Source organism: Callospermophilus lateralis, chromosome 2 (genome assembly GCF_048772815.1).
Source record: "Callospermophilus lateralis isolate mCalLat2 chromosome 2, mCalLat2.hap1, whole genome shotgun sequence".
Lineage (NCBI taxonomy): Eukaryota > Metazoa > Chordata > Mammalia > Rodentia > Sciuridae > Callospermophilus > Callospermophilus lateralis.
Window position 1 is genome coordinate 170,332,927 of NC_135306.1, and position 19,588 is coordinate 170,352,514.

Below are 19,588 nucleotides of genomic sequence, written 5' to 3' on the forward strand. Positions count from 1 at the left end.
TTTCACTCTGTCCCAGAATAGCCAGAAGATTTTAAAATCTGATAGTGGTGTGTCTCAGAAGTCATACACACAAGGCTGTTATTATGAGATCAAAAAACTCCTAGATGGAGAGACCGTATCCATATGTACCCTCTCTCGATTTTCTCTTCTCAACTTCATATTTAGATATGCCGCAGATCTTCTACTCCCTGCTTTCTCTTGGACACCACTCTTACTGTAGGCTGATGTCTGCCTCTCCTCCTGCCCTTTCAGTCCTATTCTCAAGTTTTTTGGATTTTTCAAAAAAAAAAAAGAATATTTATTTATTTTAATTAGATATATATGACTTTATATCCAGTGATCATCAATCTCCTTTTCCTAATTTGAGATAGCTGTTAAGTATATCATTCTGAATGTTGAAGGTTTCTGACCTCAATTTTTAAAAACAGCAAATTGAAAATGACAGTATCATGAAGCTAGTGAAAGAAGAAAATGACTTAAGTGCTAGACAAAAAATAAATTGTCTGAAAACCATTGATTTTGAAAAATGCCTTTGTCCTTATGATTAAGATGTTTTTTCTTCCATTGCCTGATGCATAATTGTATAGTTTCATCTACGCTGTGCATTCTATTCTATTGATGAAAAAAATAGAAGTCAAAACAGTGTTTGAATTTTGGGAGCATCAATTGTATTATAAGATTTAGGAATAAAAGACATTTATTAAGAACCCTCTCTGCTATCTCAGAAATATGGGAGAAAGGACAGGGAAAAGCAGTCCAGGGTAAGTGTCCCAGAGAAGAGAGTCTCTCTCTTCCAGGTGGTGGCAGAGGGGCTCACTCATGCCCGGGTGGCTCCAGATGCTCTTGTGACTGGAATCCTTATGCAGAAGCCCGAGGAAATTTGTTCTCCTTCCTCCTGTACCTGTTGAAATTCATGTCTGGATGATTCCCATACAGTATTGTCAGGATTCATGGAGCTCAATATCTTCTGACTGTCCACTGGTTATGTCTGTAGCTCAGCTGTCGACTTTCATAGGAGTCACGTTGTTTCTGAGTCCAGGCCTTCTGGGCCAGCCCATGGCAACACAACATGCAGCAACATAGTCTTAGAATGCAGGTGGCCATCCTCCTAGTCATCCCTTCCAGCCCTTGCTGTTGTCATGGGTACAGGCTGCAGTTTCACCATGGGGCTTCCCAGTGAAGAGCGAGTTTTCTTCGGATGGTGCCCCGAGAGGACTTGTTTTCTGCTTCCCACCCTCTGATGATCATCCAGGGGCTGGATGGAGGGGGTGTGCAGGGTAATGTTGGGAGGGTATTTTGGAAGTGGAGGAGCTCATCTGTAGGCTGCAGAGAGAAACAGAAGGCAGGCTTGCTCTCCTGTTGCCCTCAGGCAGCTAATGCCCAGAAAGCAAGAAGGGGAAGGTGTGAAGGGCAGGTTCAATAGCACTGCTCTTTGTCGGGAAAGGAATCTGCAGTGGGCAGGGAGAACCCAACCTCTGGGTGTGCATGCTTAATTGGGAACATGCTGACTGCTCCTTGGGTTGCCTGGTGCTGAAATAGTGAACTACACTAAACATAACTCACATTCACTACACATATGTAGGCATTTCATGGTCAAATTTTCTGTTTACCAAAGATACCCAGATATGGTATGGGCTATAACCTATGTCAAACATGATTGTCATTATTGAAGATAGTTGGGTGGTTGGGGAGTAGCTTATTAGAATGAGTTGGGGATTATTTGTGATCCTGGCTCAGCCATGGGTGCCTCATGATTTGATCTATTGTGGACCTCTGTGTGGGGATGATGATCAGTAATTGATGACAATACAAACTTCAGCAGAAGCATAAAAGGAATGTCATACCATGCATGCAAGACCTGTTTCTTTATCTGCACAAAAGTAGACACATTGAATTGGAGGTTCCTCTGTGATCATAAAGTATAAAACTACACCCAAGCTCTAGACACCCACCACAAGATTGTTATCATCATACTGGTAGCATTCTGAGGCATAGTACAGGAGAGTGCTGCAGAATGTATCCAGCTTCTGCCCAGCTGATAATCTGCAACTCAGGTTAAAGTCACAGAATTTGATGTTTCCTCCAGTGTTTACCAGAATGTTCTCTGGTTTCAGATCTCTGTGTGTGATATCCTTCTTATGGCAGTGGCACACAGAGTATGTGACCTGCCTGAGCTTTCTCTGGGCATCCTCCTCTTGCACACCTCATGCCTCCAGGATGTGCTGCAGTAACTGTTCCCCACTGAATGCTCCATCACATGATTTTAGTGATTTCAACAACTTGAAACAACTTAATCACATTTGGTTGTTCCAAGGAACATTCCATTGTGTCCATTTTGGATCTAACAAAGGGGAAATTCTGCTCTACCTTTAGCAGGACTTTCATTGCCACCTCTGTCTTGGTGAGGATATGATGGACCAGTTTCATCTGAGCAAAGCTGATCTGCATGATGCTTCTTAGGACACTATAATGGTTCATGAGCATATCCTGAGAGAAGGAGCTGACCAAGAGGAACCGCCACACTGTCATCCCTTCACTAAACTCACTACTTTCACTACACATTGTAAGAAGCAATAAGTAACAATGTTAGCTAGAAAGGAAGGAAAGAAACAAAGAAACAAACAAAAGAAGTAAAAAAAAAAAAAAAATCACCCTCCCTACCCCGCCCCGCCAAAAAAAAGAAGAAAAAAGGAATCTAAAAGTCCCAAATCACAAACCATCAAACAAGGTTATGGACAAAAAAAAAAATCACATCTAGAGCCTTATAGAAAACTAGTGTTTAAGATTCCCAACAATGTCCACTTGTGAGAACAGAACACATCTGACCCAGTCACAACTGGTTGTGACCCACAGAGGTAGTCTCTCTTTCTAGCCTCCCAGACCTTTTCCACTTTCATAATAAGATTAAGGAAGGCTTGAGAAGATTATGGAGACTGATATTTACTCATTTAGATATTAAAACCTGTAGGATGCTTCAATGGCCTTTTCATTTTGAGTTCAAAAGACTATCATAACTTTGGCTTGTAAAGGTCTTTATCATATCTACACTCCAGGAATTCAATTCACTTTTCTTTCAGCTTGGAAAGACTGGTGTCAAAAGGGTGGTAGGACTGCAGTCACATCATGATGTGTGCTTTGTTCCTAAAGACACTGTAGGGATGCTATTACCATATGGAGGGCTGAGAGGAAGGGTGCTTTCATTATCATCTCCCCATAAGGTCCATATCTGAAACCTTGGAACCCAGAAGGCAGTGGGTTGATATATTCATGATACTCCAAACATGATACTACAGGGGATTTCTTCTTTGGACCTTAAGGACTTACATGGGCACCTGGGTGGCAGACGGAAGGCTGGTAGGCATGTTGGGGACTGTCTGTGGTGGAACTAGACTGCCTGCAGCTTCGGTGCTGCTCCCTGAGCTCCTACATTATTCACGCAAAAGTTGCTGGTGTAGCAAGATGTGCCAGTGTCAAGTTGGGGCATGTTATTGGAGGTCTGGAGGTCCCGGGATGCTCCATTGGAACTGCTTTTGAGCACATCAGATATGGAGTTTCTTGGAAAATACTCTTTAATTCCTGCAGCTGCCAAGGTGGAAAGTGGTAAATGGATTTGTGGTTCAGGTGCAGAGACTGTGGAATCACGCAGCCAGGTTCATTGGCTCCTCTGCTGCTGCCTCCCTGAATCCCACCATTGCCCTTGTGAGTCACATAGCCATTGTGGTTCCTGTCACCTTCCTGTTTCATATCAGCCTTGTGGATTGGATCATCTTTAGGCTGCATGGGACACATGAAGAGCTCCTTTACCAAAGTGGTTGCTCTCTGCTTCAGTTCCTGCACATTGCTAGGTTCAGCAGTTATTTATATAACCCCCCAGGCCGAGGAGTTGGGCTCCCAGTGCTGGCTCCCTTGTGCCATGCCTGGACTGCTGCAGAAGCAATATGTGCTCTCAGAGCCAAAGCATTTGTAAAATACCAACATGAGTTGGCATTTGGTGAAAAACACCTGTCTCTTCTGATAATAACAGGAAGTTTCAACTCCTGCTGAGACTCAGCTCAATCTTCCAATATTGTATAAATCTATTCTATGACTTGTAATTAATGTATCCAATAAGGAGTGATTGATTATGAATTACATGCAGAACTTACTCTTGGAACTGGAAACTGAGAGATGAAAGACATGGTCTGTATGCTTCAGAAAAACTCAGATCTATTCAGTCAAACTGGCCAGTTAGAGAACAATTGCAGGACAGGATAACAAGTGCTCTATGAGGTGTGCCAAAAGGTTCTCTGGAGGAATAAGGAAAGATCCCTTTGGGGAGCGGAATAACAAGCACAAAATGATAATTCCAAGTCCTAAGCCCAAGTGCCTGTGAATGTGACCTGATTTTGAAGTAGGGTCATTGCAGAATAGTTAAGTTAAAGATTTTGAAGTGGTATCATCCTGGATTTAGGACAGTCCTAAATCAAGTTATGGGTGTTATAAGAAAAATGGGGTAGAGATTCCTAGGGGAGGTCCATATGACACTTAGGGAAGTCGATCTGAAGATGGAGGCAGAGACTGAAGATGTGAAGACACAAGCCAAGAAGTACTGGGCATTTTGCAGCCACCAGAGACAGGAGGGAGTTGTGGGCCAGATTTTCCCTCTGCGCCTCCAACAGGAATCAATCCAGCCAACACCTGGATTTAAGACTGTGAGATAATTAAACTTTGTGAGGCTAAGATGGGAGATAACCATCAGGATCAACATGCTTTCTAGTCCAGCAGACATTTAAGCAGAGATATGAAGGCCGATTAGGAGTTTACCCAAATTACCCATGGGGAAAATTCCAGGCAGACAGAAAACATGAAAACTTAAGTCCATATTGTCACATCATTGCCTATAACAAAACAAAACAAAACAAAACACGGATTCCTAATTCTACTAGAAGAAGGCAAAAGACATGATGCTCACCCAGTTGTGTCTACTCTAGACAGATGTCTCTTGTAGGTAATCAACCTGGTCCATGTATCTTTATGTAACAGGGGCTGTTGGCAGTCCTTGATGTCTCATGCCTCTGTTTCTAGCATACTGGCCAAGCTGAGCATCAATTTCTCATCTGAATCATTGTAACAGCTTTCTGATTGGTCATCTATTTTTACCATGGCTTGGTCCACCCCTAATACCCCTCATCAGAGCAGCCAGAGAGATTTTGCTAAAACCTAAGTGACATTCTGTCATTCTTCATCATAAAAATTCCCAATGGCTATTCATCCCATTCAGTACAAAACCCTGAAATTCTTAAGTGTATGAAAGACACAGGTAGAACTGATGATCCATGAGGTTTTGGTTGCTATATCCTGTGACTTAGCCCTCAGCTCACTTGGCCTTCCTTCAATTTCTACACCTGGGAGTATGAACCTAAGTTAAGGGAATTGCAATAACTTGACCATTCCCTCTGCCTGGAATACTCTCCACCCACCTGTCTGGCCTGCTCTGTGCCTGCCTTCATATTTCTTCTCAAAGGTCAATTTATGAGGCCTTTCATGACTAAGTCATAACCCCACCTCCAGTACTTCTTTTCTACTTAACAGGTACTTATATTTCCCTCAGAGTACTTATTATCATCTGAATTTTGTATTTTTATTTGTTTCTTATCTATTTTTCCCTCCACCAAAAGATATGCTTTAGAAGATTAGGGACATTATCTTCTCTGATCAACATATACGGTAAGAGCTTAGGGCAGTCCTAAATCAAGTTGATACCTGGTAAAATTTCAATAGACAGCTTTTGAGTGAATGGATGAATATGATTTCAAAAATCTTTTTTTAACTGAGAGCTTAATAAAACATTAAAATACTTTATGAGAATTTCTGGATTCATGCTTTATTTAAACCTCGATAAATTTAACATGTAATACTATAGAAAACAAATTACAAGTCCCACTAACAGATTGCAACATCTCACATTCTCCTTAACACACACACACACACACACACAACACACACACACAACACACACACAAATAAATGCACAAAAAGTAATGGGGATGGAATTTAAACAATGTGTTTTAATATTAAGTTTCCATTTTGGATGCTCTTGTTGTGTAGGATTTTTTCTATTGGAAATTATTTCCCTGACCTTCACTTTCTTGTCAATTCTTACTTTTTACTTTTACATGAGCAAAGAAAATAGTTGATGAGGCCCAAATGTCACTGAATGATTTCTAGGGAAGATACTTGTCTGTATTCTGCAAATGTTGGCCGGGATTGAGACGCTGTGTTTTTTGGTCCCTCCCACCTGGGCATTTCTGTGCCTCTCCTTTTCTTTGTTGGAATCACAGTACACAGATCAGATTCTCTGTTCTCTGCCCACTGTGAATAGGAGAGAGAGATTTTTAAAATTATTTTAATCTTTTCATTGACACATAATGGTCATACACATTTAGATGTGCAAAGTGATACTTTGATTTATGCATACATTGTGTAATTTTCAGATCATGGCAGTTAGCATGTCCATTACCTTAAACTTTACCATTTCTTTATGGTGATTAAAGCTCAAATTCTCTTTCAGCTATTTTTAGATATAAATGAATTCTTGTCAACTCCATCCACCCTACTGTGCAATGCAACACCATAATATATTCCTCCTGTGTGACTGTAACATTGTACTCGTTGACAGTCCTCCCACCTGCCCTCCCACCTGCCCTCCCACTTGCCCTCCCACCTGCCCTCCCACCTGCCCTCCCACCTACCCTCCCCAGCCTCCAGTATCACTATTCTGTTCCTTACTTCTATGAGATCAGCTTTGTCTAACCTCCACATAGGACTGGAATAGTGCAGCATTTGTCTTTCTATGCCTGACTTACTTCACTTGATATAATGACTTCCATGTCTCTCCATGTTGTTGGAAATAACAGGGTTTCATCTTTTTTTATGACATAGTAGTAGTCCAGGATAAAACTATGCCACATTTTCTTCACTCATCCCTCAGTTAAGAGACACCTAAGTTGATTCCATATCTTGGTTATTATGAATAGTTTGGCAGTAAAAATGGGAGGGAAGCTGTCTCTTTGATGCACAGATTTCATTTTCTTTGGCTATATTCCCGGTGGCGGAGTTGCTGAATCACAAAGTAGTTCTATCTTTAATTTTTTGAGGAGCCTCCATAATATTTCCTATAATGGCTATATTAATTTACATTCCCACAAACAATGTTTAAGAGCTGAGAGAGGGATTTGAAAGGTTTTTTTTCCATGAGTTGAATTCCTTCCAGCTGAAAGTCTGACTTAGAAACAGCTCCTTGGGGAAAAAAAGATGGACATAATGATAATTTCTTTATATTACCCTTAGGAAATAGCTAAGGCATCTTGCTTAATCCTTTCATGGCCAGTGTCCTGTGGGCGACACAAGTGGCTAATAAGAATGCAAGCTCAGCGTGTTCAGGGAATGGCACCTGGTGAGATAATTCTATGTAGAAATGGCTTCCGCTGAAGAGTGAAGAGGGGCAACTGTGGGGAGAGGGTGATGTGTCAGGCCCTGGGCACCTGCTTTTGTATTTACCTTATCACTTAACCTCCACTCCCACCTGAAGAAGAGCAGGGAAACGAAGGCTCGGAGAAGGCGAGCGGCTTGCTGAAGGTCACATAGCTAGTGGTTAAATCCAGGTTTATTTGATTCCATGGATGGGCTCTTTTACCTCCACTCTGCTGCCTATAAATTAGAAATAGATTTTGAGGGATTTGAGCCTAAACCTTTCAAAAATAACATTAGCACAAGAATGAAGGCAGCCCGTGTTGTAGATGAGATATAGCTAAACATCGAGGAAGACAGATAACCGGGCAGCGGTGAGGACTTGGAGCCTGGCGGGGGTGTGCAGAATAAGAGCAGCATCAATCAGACACGCTCACTTAAGAGGACCCTGGGTGTTGACTTTGGAGGCAGCCAAAGAAAGGTCAAATAAGTGTTTTTGAATTCTACAAGAAGCAGAGATCTTTGGAAGTCTTTGTTTTCAGGCTGGTAATTAATATTTATAATGCTGAACTCCATGTTTGACACCCTCAGGTTGGAAAGGAAAAACAGTGTATTTTCCACACAATATAAGGACAGTTGGATAACCCTGTGAGCTAGAGTCTCCTTTAGTTACCCTCATCAGCTTGTGTCTCCAGATAGACTTTCCCATGTAAGCATGTGTGACTAATAATAATGATGGTGTCAATAATAATGAACATCTTTTGAGCACCTGAAACTAAACATTTGTCCTGGAGTGACATTGATATCTCAAAGCAACCATAGAAAGAAGAGACTGTTTTTATTCCTCATGTTGTCCTGAGGACCAGAAGGCTTACAGAAGTTTATAGATCACCCCCACATCACACAGACAGAAAAGAACAGCAGACCCCTGACTTTCACCCAGGATGTCCCTGACCAGGAACCTTGTCATCTGAAAGTCTAGGTGTTGATGTGTGCTAGGTATTTGAGAGGGAGAAAGTGGGGTGGGGCAGAGTTCTCAGGAGGGCATGACGGTAAGGTGATTTCTTCCCTTTCCCCTCCCTTCATCTTTCCTTTCCCACTTTTTCTTTTCTGGACTGTTATCTCTGCCTCTCTATGTCTTTTAAACCTCAAATCCATTTTCTTCCATTGAGTGACGTTTGTATGTCTTCTCAGGCACCAGATGCCACGTGTTAAATCCTGGGGACAGCCACCCTCCAAGCCTGGAATTCTTAGTCTCAGCCTCATCATTAATTTTCTCATGAAAAAAAAAAATCATTCTACTTCTCTATTCTTAGTTTCCCCATCAAAAAATGAAAAGACCATTACAAATTACTTTTGAAGATCATGGTGAAGCACTTTTTACATTTAAGTAAGAAATCTGTGGAGTTTCCAGAGATTTCAAGATGGAGTTGGGAGATGGAAAAGCCGTCTGTGTTAGTCAGCTTTTCATTGCTGTGACCAAAATACCTACTGTGAACAAATTAAGAGAAAAAAGCTGCATTTTGACTCATGATTTCTGAGATTTATGTCCATGGTAAGCTGACTCCATTGCCTTGGGTCTGAGGTGAGGCAGAATTTCATGGTGGAAGGGCATGGTGGAGGAAAGAGAGAGAGAGAAAGGAGAGCGAGGAGGAAAGTCCCTTGAGAAGATAAACCCCTCCAGTGCACATCCCCAGTGGCCCTCTTCATTCAAGTAGGTTCCACCTGCTAGTAGTCAATTCAGCCATGAGTTCTTGGTGGACTTGCCAGGTCCAAAACCATATACTCTTCTCAAGAACTCTGGTTTACCCAAATTACTCAGCTACTATCTCTGCAGCTTGGATTCATATTTCATTCCAAGAGTTAATATACAGTTCCATGCAGTTATACAAAATTCAAAATTGCAGAATGCTTTGATTGAATTTGCTAGGATTTATTTCTTTAAGGCTCTAGACTGTGACCTCCAACAGTGATACAAGTGTTGGCTCCAAGGAGCAGTGCAATCAGAAAGCTTCTGCCCTTCTCACCCAGAGCTTTATCCTCAACTACTTTTCACACATAGCACTTTCAGGGTCCCATGTCTCAGTGTTTGTGTAAATGCTGAATGCCAAATTTTTCACTGGCTTCAGAATTTTTGTTGCAAAGATATAATTTGCAGAGCCTCAGTTTTATGTCATAGAAAGTTTTGAATCATTTTCTTGAATTTTGCTTTTGGAAATATAGACATCATCTTATTCTATTACTCCTGTTCGGTTTTTGTCTTAATCTCTCATAATTTTCTGTGTTATTGATTCCACTGCTCATGAAACTCTCAAACATTACATTGATGTATATGCACTAGTTAGTGGAAGGCAAGCTGCAAAGAGTTTAGATATTTGTATAGGCAATGCTGCATTCATCCTTTTACAAATAACCTATTCCTGAAATAACTGTATTAATTCATTTATTATGGTTTAGATCTTGAATGTCCCACAAAGGCTCATGTGTTGAAGGCTTGGTCTCCAATGCTTCATAAGGGAGCTCTTGGGAAAGTGATTGGATTAATCCATTGACAGATTTATAATCTGAATGGACTCGTGGGAAGTGATGAAAGTGGCAGGAGGGGAGACCTATTTGGAGGGAGTGGGTCCTTAGAGACAATATTTTGTCCCCGGCCCCTCTCTTCTCTCTGTGCTTTCTGGCTGCCATGAACTGAGCAGCTTTCCTCTGCAACCTTTCCACTAAGATGTTCTAGCTCACCTCATGCCCATAGGAATGGAGCTGGGTAATCACAGACTAAAACTTCTGAAGCCATCAGCAACAAAATACTGACCAACACACCATTCAAGTGGGCAGAGGCCTCATGACCTAATCAATGTTTCAAGGTCCCACTTACAGAAGCACTATTACATGAGGGATCAAATTCCCAACATATAAAATCAGTTCGGTGGTGGGGCGGCATTCAAAGCATATCAAAGCCCATCTGTGAATCAGACCCAAGGCTGTGTCTGTAGAGCATCAGTTATAGTCAGGGCTCCTCTTTCCATACAGCTGATGCCCTGAAGCCACTTTTGGTTCTACCCAACTATATACCTACAGCTTTGTGATGCTGTTCCTTCTCCCTGACTGGAGCATGATGCATCAGTCAGCCTTGCTGTTTATCTCTTATGTTTTCAATTCAGCTCTGGCATGAGTCCTGTGAAGCTACTCTTGACCTTCCAGGCAGAACAGCCCTTTCCTTCTCTTTACTTCTGGACTTTATGCAGATAGAATTGCTGGGATCTGTAAGGCACTGTCTGATCTGCGTACTTCACTCTCCAGGGTCTTTGGATTTGCTGCAACCTCTCCCTGAATCACTTTTCTGTTTGATATCTGCATGACCTTCTTTTACTCCTTGGGCCCTTTTTCAAACTACCTTCTTAGTGATCACCCTTCTGTGATTGTCTTACTTAGTTGCAACCTTCCCCACTGACACACTTCCCACCCCCCTGCCCTGCTTTATTTTCTTCTGATCACTTATCATCATATAACATACCATGTGAAAAATTAATTTTTTAAAATTCTGTATCTTTTACCACATGATATAGACCCATAAACTGCAATGTTTTTATTTGTTATATTGACTGTTAGAGACCCCACTCTCAGAATAATCCCTGACACACAAGTTACTAAATAAGTATGTGTCAAATGACTAAATAAAGGACAATTTTTGCCTTTCTCATATTTGGCATTGTTGACATTTGGGGCTGCATTCTCTGTGTGAGGTAGTTCTGTGTATCAGGATGTTGAGTAGCATCCTTGGTTCCTACCCACCAGTGGCATCCCCTCAGTTGTGAGCCACTAAAATTATCTGCATGCATTACTAAATGTCCCTATGGGTGAGGCAGGGAGAAAGGGACAGTTTCCCTTAGTGAGAACCATTGTATTAGAATTTCAGATGAGGGAAAAGAGGGATCACTTATCATTACACTACCTAGTATCTAGCACATAGTAGATGCTTGATATGTTTTTTAAAGCAGAATTGATCTAATTTGGTTAAATGTTTTAAATACATATATATATTTAAATTTTTTTAGTTGTAGGTGGACACAATAACTTTATTTTGTTTTTATGTGGTGCTGAAGATTGAACCCAGTGCATCACGTGTGCCAGGCAAGCATTCTATCACTCAGCCACAGCCCTAGCCCCAAATGTTTTAAATTTTATGACATAGATTATTTACAGAACATAGTTTATGCACAGGAAGATTTTTTTAATATTATAAATACTTTTGTTGAATATTTAATTTTGATTTTTAGATACTGTATTTAATGCAAATTATGTGTTTTATTATATCATCTGAGATTAAGAAGATGGAGAAGAATGAAGAGTTACCACCTACATCATCCTGATTCTTAGGAACCTCACAGTCTAGTTTGAAAAGCATATCCATTAGACAAAACAAATGCAAGTGGATCCTTACCTTGCCATTCAACCTATCCTACTGCTATCTATAGTGGCTATGCTGTAACAGAGATTTTGTATAAAAACCTGGAGAGTAAATGTTTTTTACTTGGCCAGGCCATTTGGACTCAGTGGCAATTACATCTATCAAAAACATCATTGAAAGGCCCGTTCATGTCAGCTCATCTTTCCAGAGCTACAATCAACATCTCAATCTGAAGGTTTTCATATCAATATAGAAGTATTTCTATGCCCCATTCAATCACAAAATACTACGGGCTAGAAGGATATGGGTGATGAGTAAGAATGTATGAAACACGCAAATTTAAAATGCAGGTTTAGTGGGTTGTGAAAGCAAGTCATTGGATAATAATTACATTTTAGAAATGATATAGAATAGAGTCAATTATACTAGAACAGAGCAGAATAGAAAAATATCAGAGCCCATTATACATTCTGAGTTAATTTTATATTTCTGCATATCAATAAATGAATGTGAAATTTTTGATTTAATTTTTTTCTTACTATTTTATAATAGCCAAAAATGTGAGCAAAGCATTATTGTTTCTTAAGGTATCTAACAGGTGTGAAAAGTAGGTGGGGGTTGGGCGGGTGCGGAGATGGCTCACAGACTCTAAGCTGCTCCTGCTTTCCTCCATGAATTACCACATTTCTTTCTGATATTCAGCCTTGATGTGAGGGAGAAACACTTGATCATTCTCTTCTTTGATTCACTACCTTTCCTCAAGACAAAACCTTGACCTGAAATGTCCCTTTCCTGCACCTCTCCACCTGGCAAATATCCTAGTCATTCTTTCTGGACCAACTCAAATGCCAACTCTGCTGTGAAGCTCTGCCCCAGTCCACCAGGAACAATTAATCATGTTCTCCCCCGTGTTCTCTCAGAGCTTTGTTCATACTGCTACTCTAGCGTCACATTTTATTATGCCTGGCTTTATATGTGCCACTATCTGCTACTGGACTGTGAGCTTGGGGAGGAGAGGACAATAGCAGTGACAAGTAGACTCCTCAGTGCCTAGTACATCATTTGCACATGGTAGGTAGCAGAGCCCTAGATGAAGACAGCTTAGACAGGTTGGTTAAGATTCTGGGCTTGCAACCCAGGACACAGCTTAGCAGTGGCATGACCTTTGATAATTTGCTTAACTTCTCTAAGCCAGCTTCCTCATGTAATGAGAATAATATGATGAATGCACAGCCTTACTGTAGGGATGAAATGGAATTATGTACATAAGGCATTATACTGGCATCGAACAATTTTTCAACAAAAAAAATTTGGCAGTATTACGGTAGAAAATGCTACTGAAGCTGCTTTTGTAAACTCATATGGTAAATGGTCATGTTGAAGGCAATTTTAATTTATAATTAACTATTAGGTTATGCAGTATACCATATGCGTAACACAAACATGAAAAGCAAGAATTAAAGACATCTGCATATTTCATATTATAAGACTAGCCTTATAGTTTATTTTCACTTTTGTCTTTTCTCTATATTTTTAATTGTTTGAGGGGGAATGTTGAGAGAGAAGAAATGGGAAAAGGATTTATTATGGTTCGGATGTGAGGTGTTCCCCAAAAGTTCATGTGTGAGATGATGCAGGAAGGTTTATGGAGAAATTATTGGTTATGAAAGCCTTAACCCAATTAGTGAATTAATCCCCTGTCTGGATTAACTAAGTGGTGACTGAAGGCAGGTGGGCTGTAGCTGAAGGAGTTGGTCATTGGGGGTGAACCTTTGGTGTATATATTTTGTATCTGGTGAGTGGAGTCTCTCTCTCTCTGCTTCCTGATCATCATGTAAGTTGCCTCCCTCTACCACATACTTTGGCCACAATGTTCTGCTTAACCTCAAGCCCTGAGTAGTGGAGCCAGGTGGCTATGGACTGAGACCTCTGAAATCATGAAGTCCCCCAAATAAACTTTTCCTCCTCTAAAGTTTTTCTTGTCGGGTCTTTTAGTCACAGCAGCAAAAAAACTGACTAGAACATGATTAAAATAATAAATTTGTCTCTGGGAGACACATAATAAACCTAATTATGTAAAGTTGGGACAGAATTTTTCAATCACATCACTGTTGACAATTTAGGACATAAAATCTCTTGTGTAGGGTCGTCCTGTGCATTGTGGCATATTTAGCAGCATTCCTGTTCTCTCCCCACCAAGTGACAGCACACTGACCCATCTCATGTTCTGAATGAGGCAAGGAATGAACCGTAACCCCAAAACAAATATGGAGGCAGTGATATTCCCTGTATTATTGTCAGAGCTGAGTTGGAGAACATGAGACTAAATCTGAACAAGTGGCATTAACAGAGGTAAAAAAAAAAAAACTGGTAAAGGCAGTTCACCCACCAAAAGAGAAGCAGAGTGGACAAGGTGCTTGGGTGAACGTGAACAGGTCTTAATGATTTCTTACACCTATTGGATTTTAGGTTCACATAATTTAATTATAATTCATGGTGACCATCTTTTATTTATTTAACCAAGTTAGTATCTATTTTTAATGCTGTAATCCATAGCCTCCATAGGGCTCCACCCAAGCTTGAGCTAGAAATACAACAATTGCCTATTTGTTGTCCTAAGGTGTCTCTTTACATTGCCTCTTGCTTCTCTCACCAAAAAGGCATAATCCTAATGTATATCCTGCCCCGGAGGTGAAATGAGCAAAGTGAGCAGAGAGGGGTCAGAAACCAGCCTAAGGAAAATGTTTCCTCAAGGAAACCAGGAGGGAGGGAAAGGGTTTCTTTCTAACAGATGGTACTGAAACTTGCACTTATTTTATCAGGATTTCAGGCTGTCCCTAGGAACTAAGTAGGTGCCAGTAAAACTTTAAGAGGATCATGAGAAGTGTTTAGAATGTGAAGGGCTATTACTTTTTATTAGTGTACAACCAGGTTTGTCAAATTTAGCACATGGTGACGATTCCCAGCATCCACAAACCTGACATCTGCAAATCCACCTTCTCATTTTGTTCCCCTTCATGTCCAAGTTCATTTCACATGCTGAGACTTAACTTTTTACATACAGAAACAAATATTCTTTGTGTGGATTAAATCTCCCTCAACCTGAGTTTTATGATTTTATTTTCCTGCACAATAAAAAGTGTCCTTTCAAAAATAGAAGCATTCCATTTTAGAGTAGATCCAATCAAACATCTCCTTCGGGGCAGTAAGTTAATAACAAATGTCACTGAAGCAACGGATTGAGTTTTGTAATCTCATCGTGTATATATAATCTATTTATGCCACGCTGCAGATTCTGAACAGGGGTTGACAAATAGGCAACAACATATTAAGTCAAATACCTATGGTGCCTGAGTTTCCCTAAGTTTGCAAAGGAGTTATGATTCCAAGTTCCATGATGGCAAACCATATGATGCTAAGGACATCACAATGGCAAGGACAAAGTGGCAATGGGGCCCACTAACAAATAAGCTCCATAGCACCAGACCTTTTCTGTTTTACTCCTGCACCTCCAGAATCTAGAATATTTATATACTAGTATTTTCTGGAAAAGTAGAATTCTGGTGATAAATAAATCACCTCCAATCCTTGAGCCCATTTCACTTGCTGTACACTCTGCTGGGTAGTGATGTTGGTAATTTAATTTAACCCCCAAAGCAAGCGTGTCATTATTAACCATCACTGCCTGGTCCTGATAATAATGAGACACAGAGAGGTTAAATGATTTGCTGTAGGTCACACAGCCTAGTAAATCTAGAGCAGAGGCATGGACTATACAGTTTCTAAGAGTCTTATCTCATAATCTCGGAGGGGAACATAGTGACAACCTGGTTTCTTGTCTTGGTTCTGCCACTAACACAGTAATGCTGTGCAAATGATAGGTGCACTGACTATCAGAGTTCTTTCCTCTGAAATGCTGGGTTCATAGTTCATCAAGAATAGCCCATTCAGTTAAAAATAATCTATCCGTAACCTCTAGACCAAGAGATAATTTTTTATTTTGCTGTTTTATGAGATATTCAAAGAACACTTGTATTCATCTTAATTTCTTCAAAAATAGTTTGAGTTTTAGATGACATAGTCCATTTTTATTTGGTGTTGTGTTTTTTTAATTATTATTCCAGATAAATTCCAACAATGGTATGTGTCAAATTTATGAGAAATATGACTCAGGTCAGAAAAAAATAGAGATTGTGTTAGTCAGCTTTTTATCACTGCAACCCAAATACCTGACATGAACAAAGGAGAGGAGGAAATGTTTATCTGGGGCTCACAGTTCCAGAGGTCTCACTCAGTGTTTGGATAGCTCCATTACTTTGGGCTTTAGGTGAAGCAGAACATCATGGCAGAAGATGGTGCTCAGCTTATAGAAGCCAGGAAACAGAGGGTGGGAGGGGCCAAAGATTAAAAAAAAATACCCTTCCAGAGCATGTCCCCCATGACCTACTTCCTCCAGCCATACCCACTGCCTACAGCTTCCACCACCTCCCAATAATCCTCTCAGCTCTCATGGATTAATCCACTGATGAGGTCAGAGCCTTCATGATCTAATCACTTCCTCTGAAAACTTGCTGTATGGAGAACCAAGCCTTCTACACATGAGACCTAGGGATGTTTCCTATTATAAACCATCATAGAGATTGACTAAGTGGATACATGAACACTCCCTACACCAGTTCTGTAATGCTACCTGTATAATTTGGATGTATTTTTCTTTTAAATTTAAGTGAGTTCCCTTAATTATTATGGTACTATTCAAAAAAGAGAAGGAGACCCTCATTGTTATACAAAATTACATATAAGAGGAAGTGAGGGGAAAGGGGAAAAAAGAGAGAGAGAGAAATGAAGTATAGTAGATGGGGTAGAGAGAGAAGATGGGAGGGGAGGGGAGGGGGATAGTAGAGGATAGGGAAGGCAGTAGAATACGACAGACACTAGTATGGCAGTATGTAAAATGTGGATGTGTAACCGATGAGAATCTGCAATATGTATATGGGGTAAAAATGGGAGTTCATAATCTGCTTGAATCAAATGTATGAAATATGATATGTCAAGAGCTTTGTAATGTTTTGAACAACTAATAATAAAAAATAGATTTTTTTAAAAAAACCCAAAACAAAAAAGAATAAACCTGCCTATGTGAATAGTTTTTTGTGGAAGAACCTGAACTATAACCTATGAAAAACGGTTAAGATTTTGAAGGCAAAGTTTTCTGTGCTTGAATGTTGGCTCTTCTAGTGAGTACTTATGCTGTCTTAGGGCACTGATTTCTGAACCTCAGTTTACCTTATTTTATATGGAAATGAAGACACCTATAAGATATTTCCGTAATAAAGTTGAGTACTACCTTTGTTAGAAATTAAAACAAATGAAAGTAACAATGGATTCCTTAAACACTTCTTGGTGAAGATGAGAACTTTGTATTGTATTTTAGTCAGGGTTTTAGACTGTTCCTGGTCCTTACATCACTGTCACAATGACACTGGTATCAATTTTATTTAACAAAACTCTTAACATAGCACTAACTCTGCCAAACACCATTCAAATTTCTTACAAATAATTACTCATTTCATTTTCTCAGGATCCTATTAATTATGACATTTGTACCTACATAAAATATCATAAACATGTTATCCTCACAAAACTACAATTATTATTTACACTTAAGAGATGGGTAAATGAAGAGCATGCTCTCACTATGAACAATGATCACGGCTCCTAACTGGTATGCAGGTTCTACATGAACTGCTGCTGTTTCATTTGTAAAGGAAAAACGTCAAGCAAAGCCCTTTATTTCCAAGCCCCTTTCTCTCTCTCTCTCTCTCTCCCCCCAATCTGCCCCTCTCCCCTTTCCTCTCCCTCCCTCCCTTCCCCACTTCCTCCCTCCCTTCCCATCCCCCCCCCCCTCTATTGGTACCAAGGATTGAACTCAGGGGCACTCAGCCATTGAGCCACATCCCCCGCCCTATTTTTTTTTATTAGTTGTTCAAGACAATACAATGATCTTGACATATCATACATTTGATTCAAATAGGGTACGAATTGTCATTTTTCCACGTGTACAGATTGCAGGATCACATTGGTTATACATCCATGTGTATGCATACAGCAATCCTAGTGTCAGTTGTATTCTGCTGCCCTCCCTCTCCCCCTCCCCTCTCCTCCCCTCCCTATTGTCTACCCATACTACTATGACACTTACCTCTCTCTCTCTTTTTCTCCCCTTCCCTTCCCCCTCACCCCATTGTATAGGTATTTTGTGAACCCATGAGGGTCTCCTTGCATCTTCCATGCATTTCCCCTTCTCCCTCCCTTTCCCTCCCTCCTCTTTTCCTTATTTCGTGGTAATCTTCTTCTCATGCTCTTCCTTCCTACTTTGTTTTGAGTCACGTCCCTTATATCAGCGAAGACATTCGGCATTTGTTTTTTAGGGATTGGCTAACTTCGCTTAGCATAATTTGCCCAGCTCTATTTTGTATTTTACTTAGAGACAGGGTCTCACTGCGTTGCTTGGCGCCTCACTTTTGCTGAAGCTAGCTTTGAAATGTGGTCCTCCTGCCTCAGCCTTCCGAGCTTCTGGGATTACAGGCGTGCACCACCATACCAGGCTCCCTTCTCTCTTTTGCTGCCACTTGGAACTTTATCTCACCAGCTTTTCCACTGTCATTTTTAGCTTGCAAAAACACTTTCCTGTTAAGATGTTAACTTTGATGTAGAGCTGTACTTTAAATATCTTATTGAAAATGTCAGTCACTAGAGCTCACAATGTGTGATATTTCAGGCACAGAGATTATATATATATGTGTATATATACACATATATATATACCTTTATATATATTTTGGATTTTATGATGAACATACCAAGGCAGATATTTTCTAAATCTATTTGGGCATAGTTTAAATGTACCAAGATGCTGAATAGGAAGTGTCATTTGAAATCCAGAGTATATACTGTCCTCTAGCAGAAGCCAAGGGTCTCACAATTAATTGCTGAGGCTATAGAATGTTAAATCATCCAAGGGATATTAAATGATGTGGAAAACGACAACACTATGAGAAATCCTTCATACTTGGACTGGTATTCAACTATCTAAATACATCACGTGGCTTTTTAAAGCTAGGCTCATATTAATTATGTGATGATAGCAAAATATAACCATGACATTTTTCCAGGGTGACATTTTCTAGCTACAATTAAAATTTAAAACATTTGCGTGCCTGACTTTCATGTGAATAAAAGAAACTCAGGGTTAACAGTCCCAATCATCTTCATTAAGAAGACATTTTCCTGTTTTTGTTAAGTAGTATACTCAATTATTGGTTATTTAGCAGCATTTGAAAATAAATTATTATGGATTGAAGTGACACGATATTGTTAGAACAAGAGTTTTCCTATCAGAAAAAAAAACTTGCAAGATGAAGGGTAAATCATTCAACCAATTTTTTTTTGAGCATTTGCTATGTGGTCAGATACTGAAACAAGTGGTGAGTATAAACATTTATCTTTATGGGTTTTATAGTCCATTGGATGAGAAGGAAATGGTAATCAATTATATATAAATGTACAATTGTCCCTCGGGCCATCATCGAGAGCGCATGTTGCTTTGCTATGCTATGTCAATGAGTAACACATGGAACTGACCTCATCTGGAAGGGTTAGCAGGGGAGTACAGGGACACAGTTGGGGTAACTTTGCAAGGCTTATTGAAAGGCTTGAATCCATACCCAT

General features: G+C 40.1%; 1 protein-coding gene across 2 annotated transcripts in view; it reads left to right on the forward strand.

Moving 5' to 3' along the window:
- Nell1 (neural EGFL like 1) overlaps window positions 1-19,588 on the forward strand; it is a 787,071-nt gene that overhangs the window by 591,107 nt on the left and 176,376 nt on the right. The gene's annotated exons all lie outside the window — the stretch shown is intronic.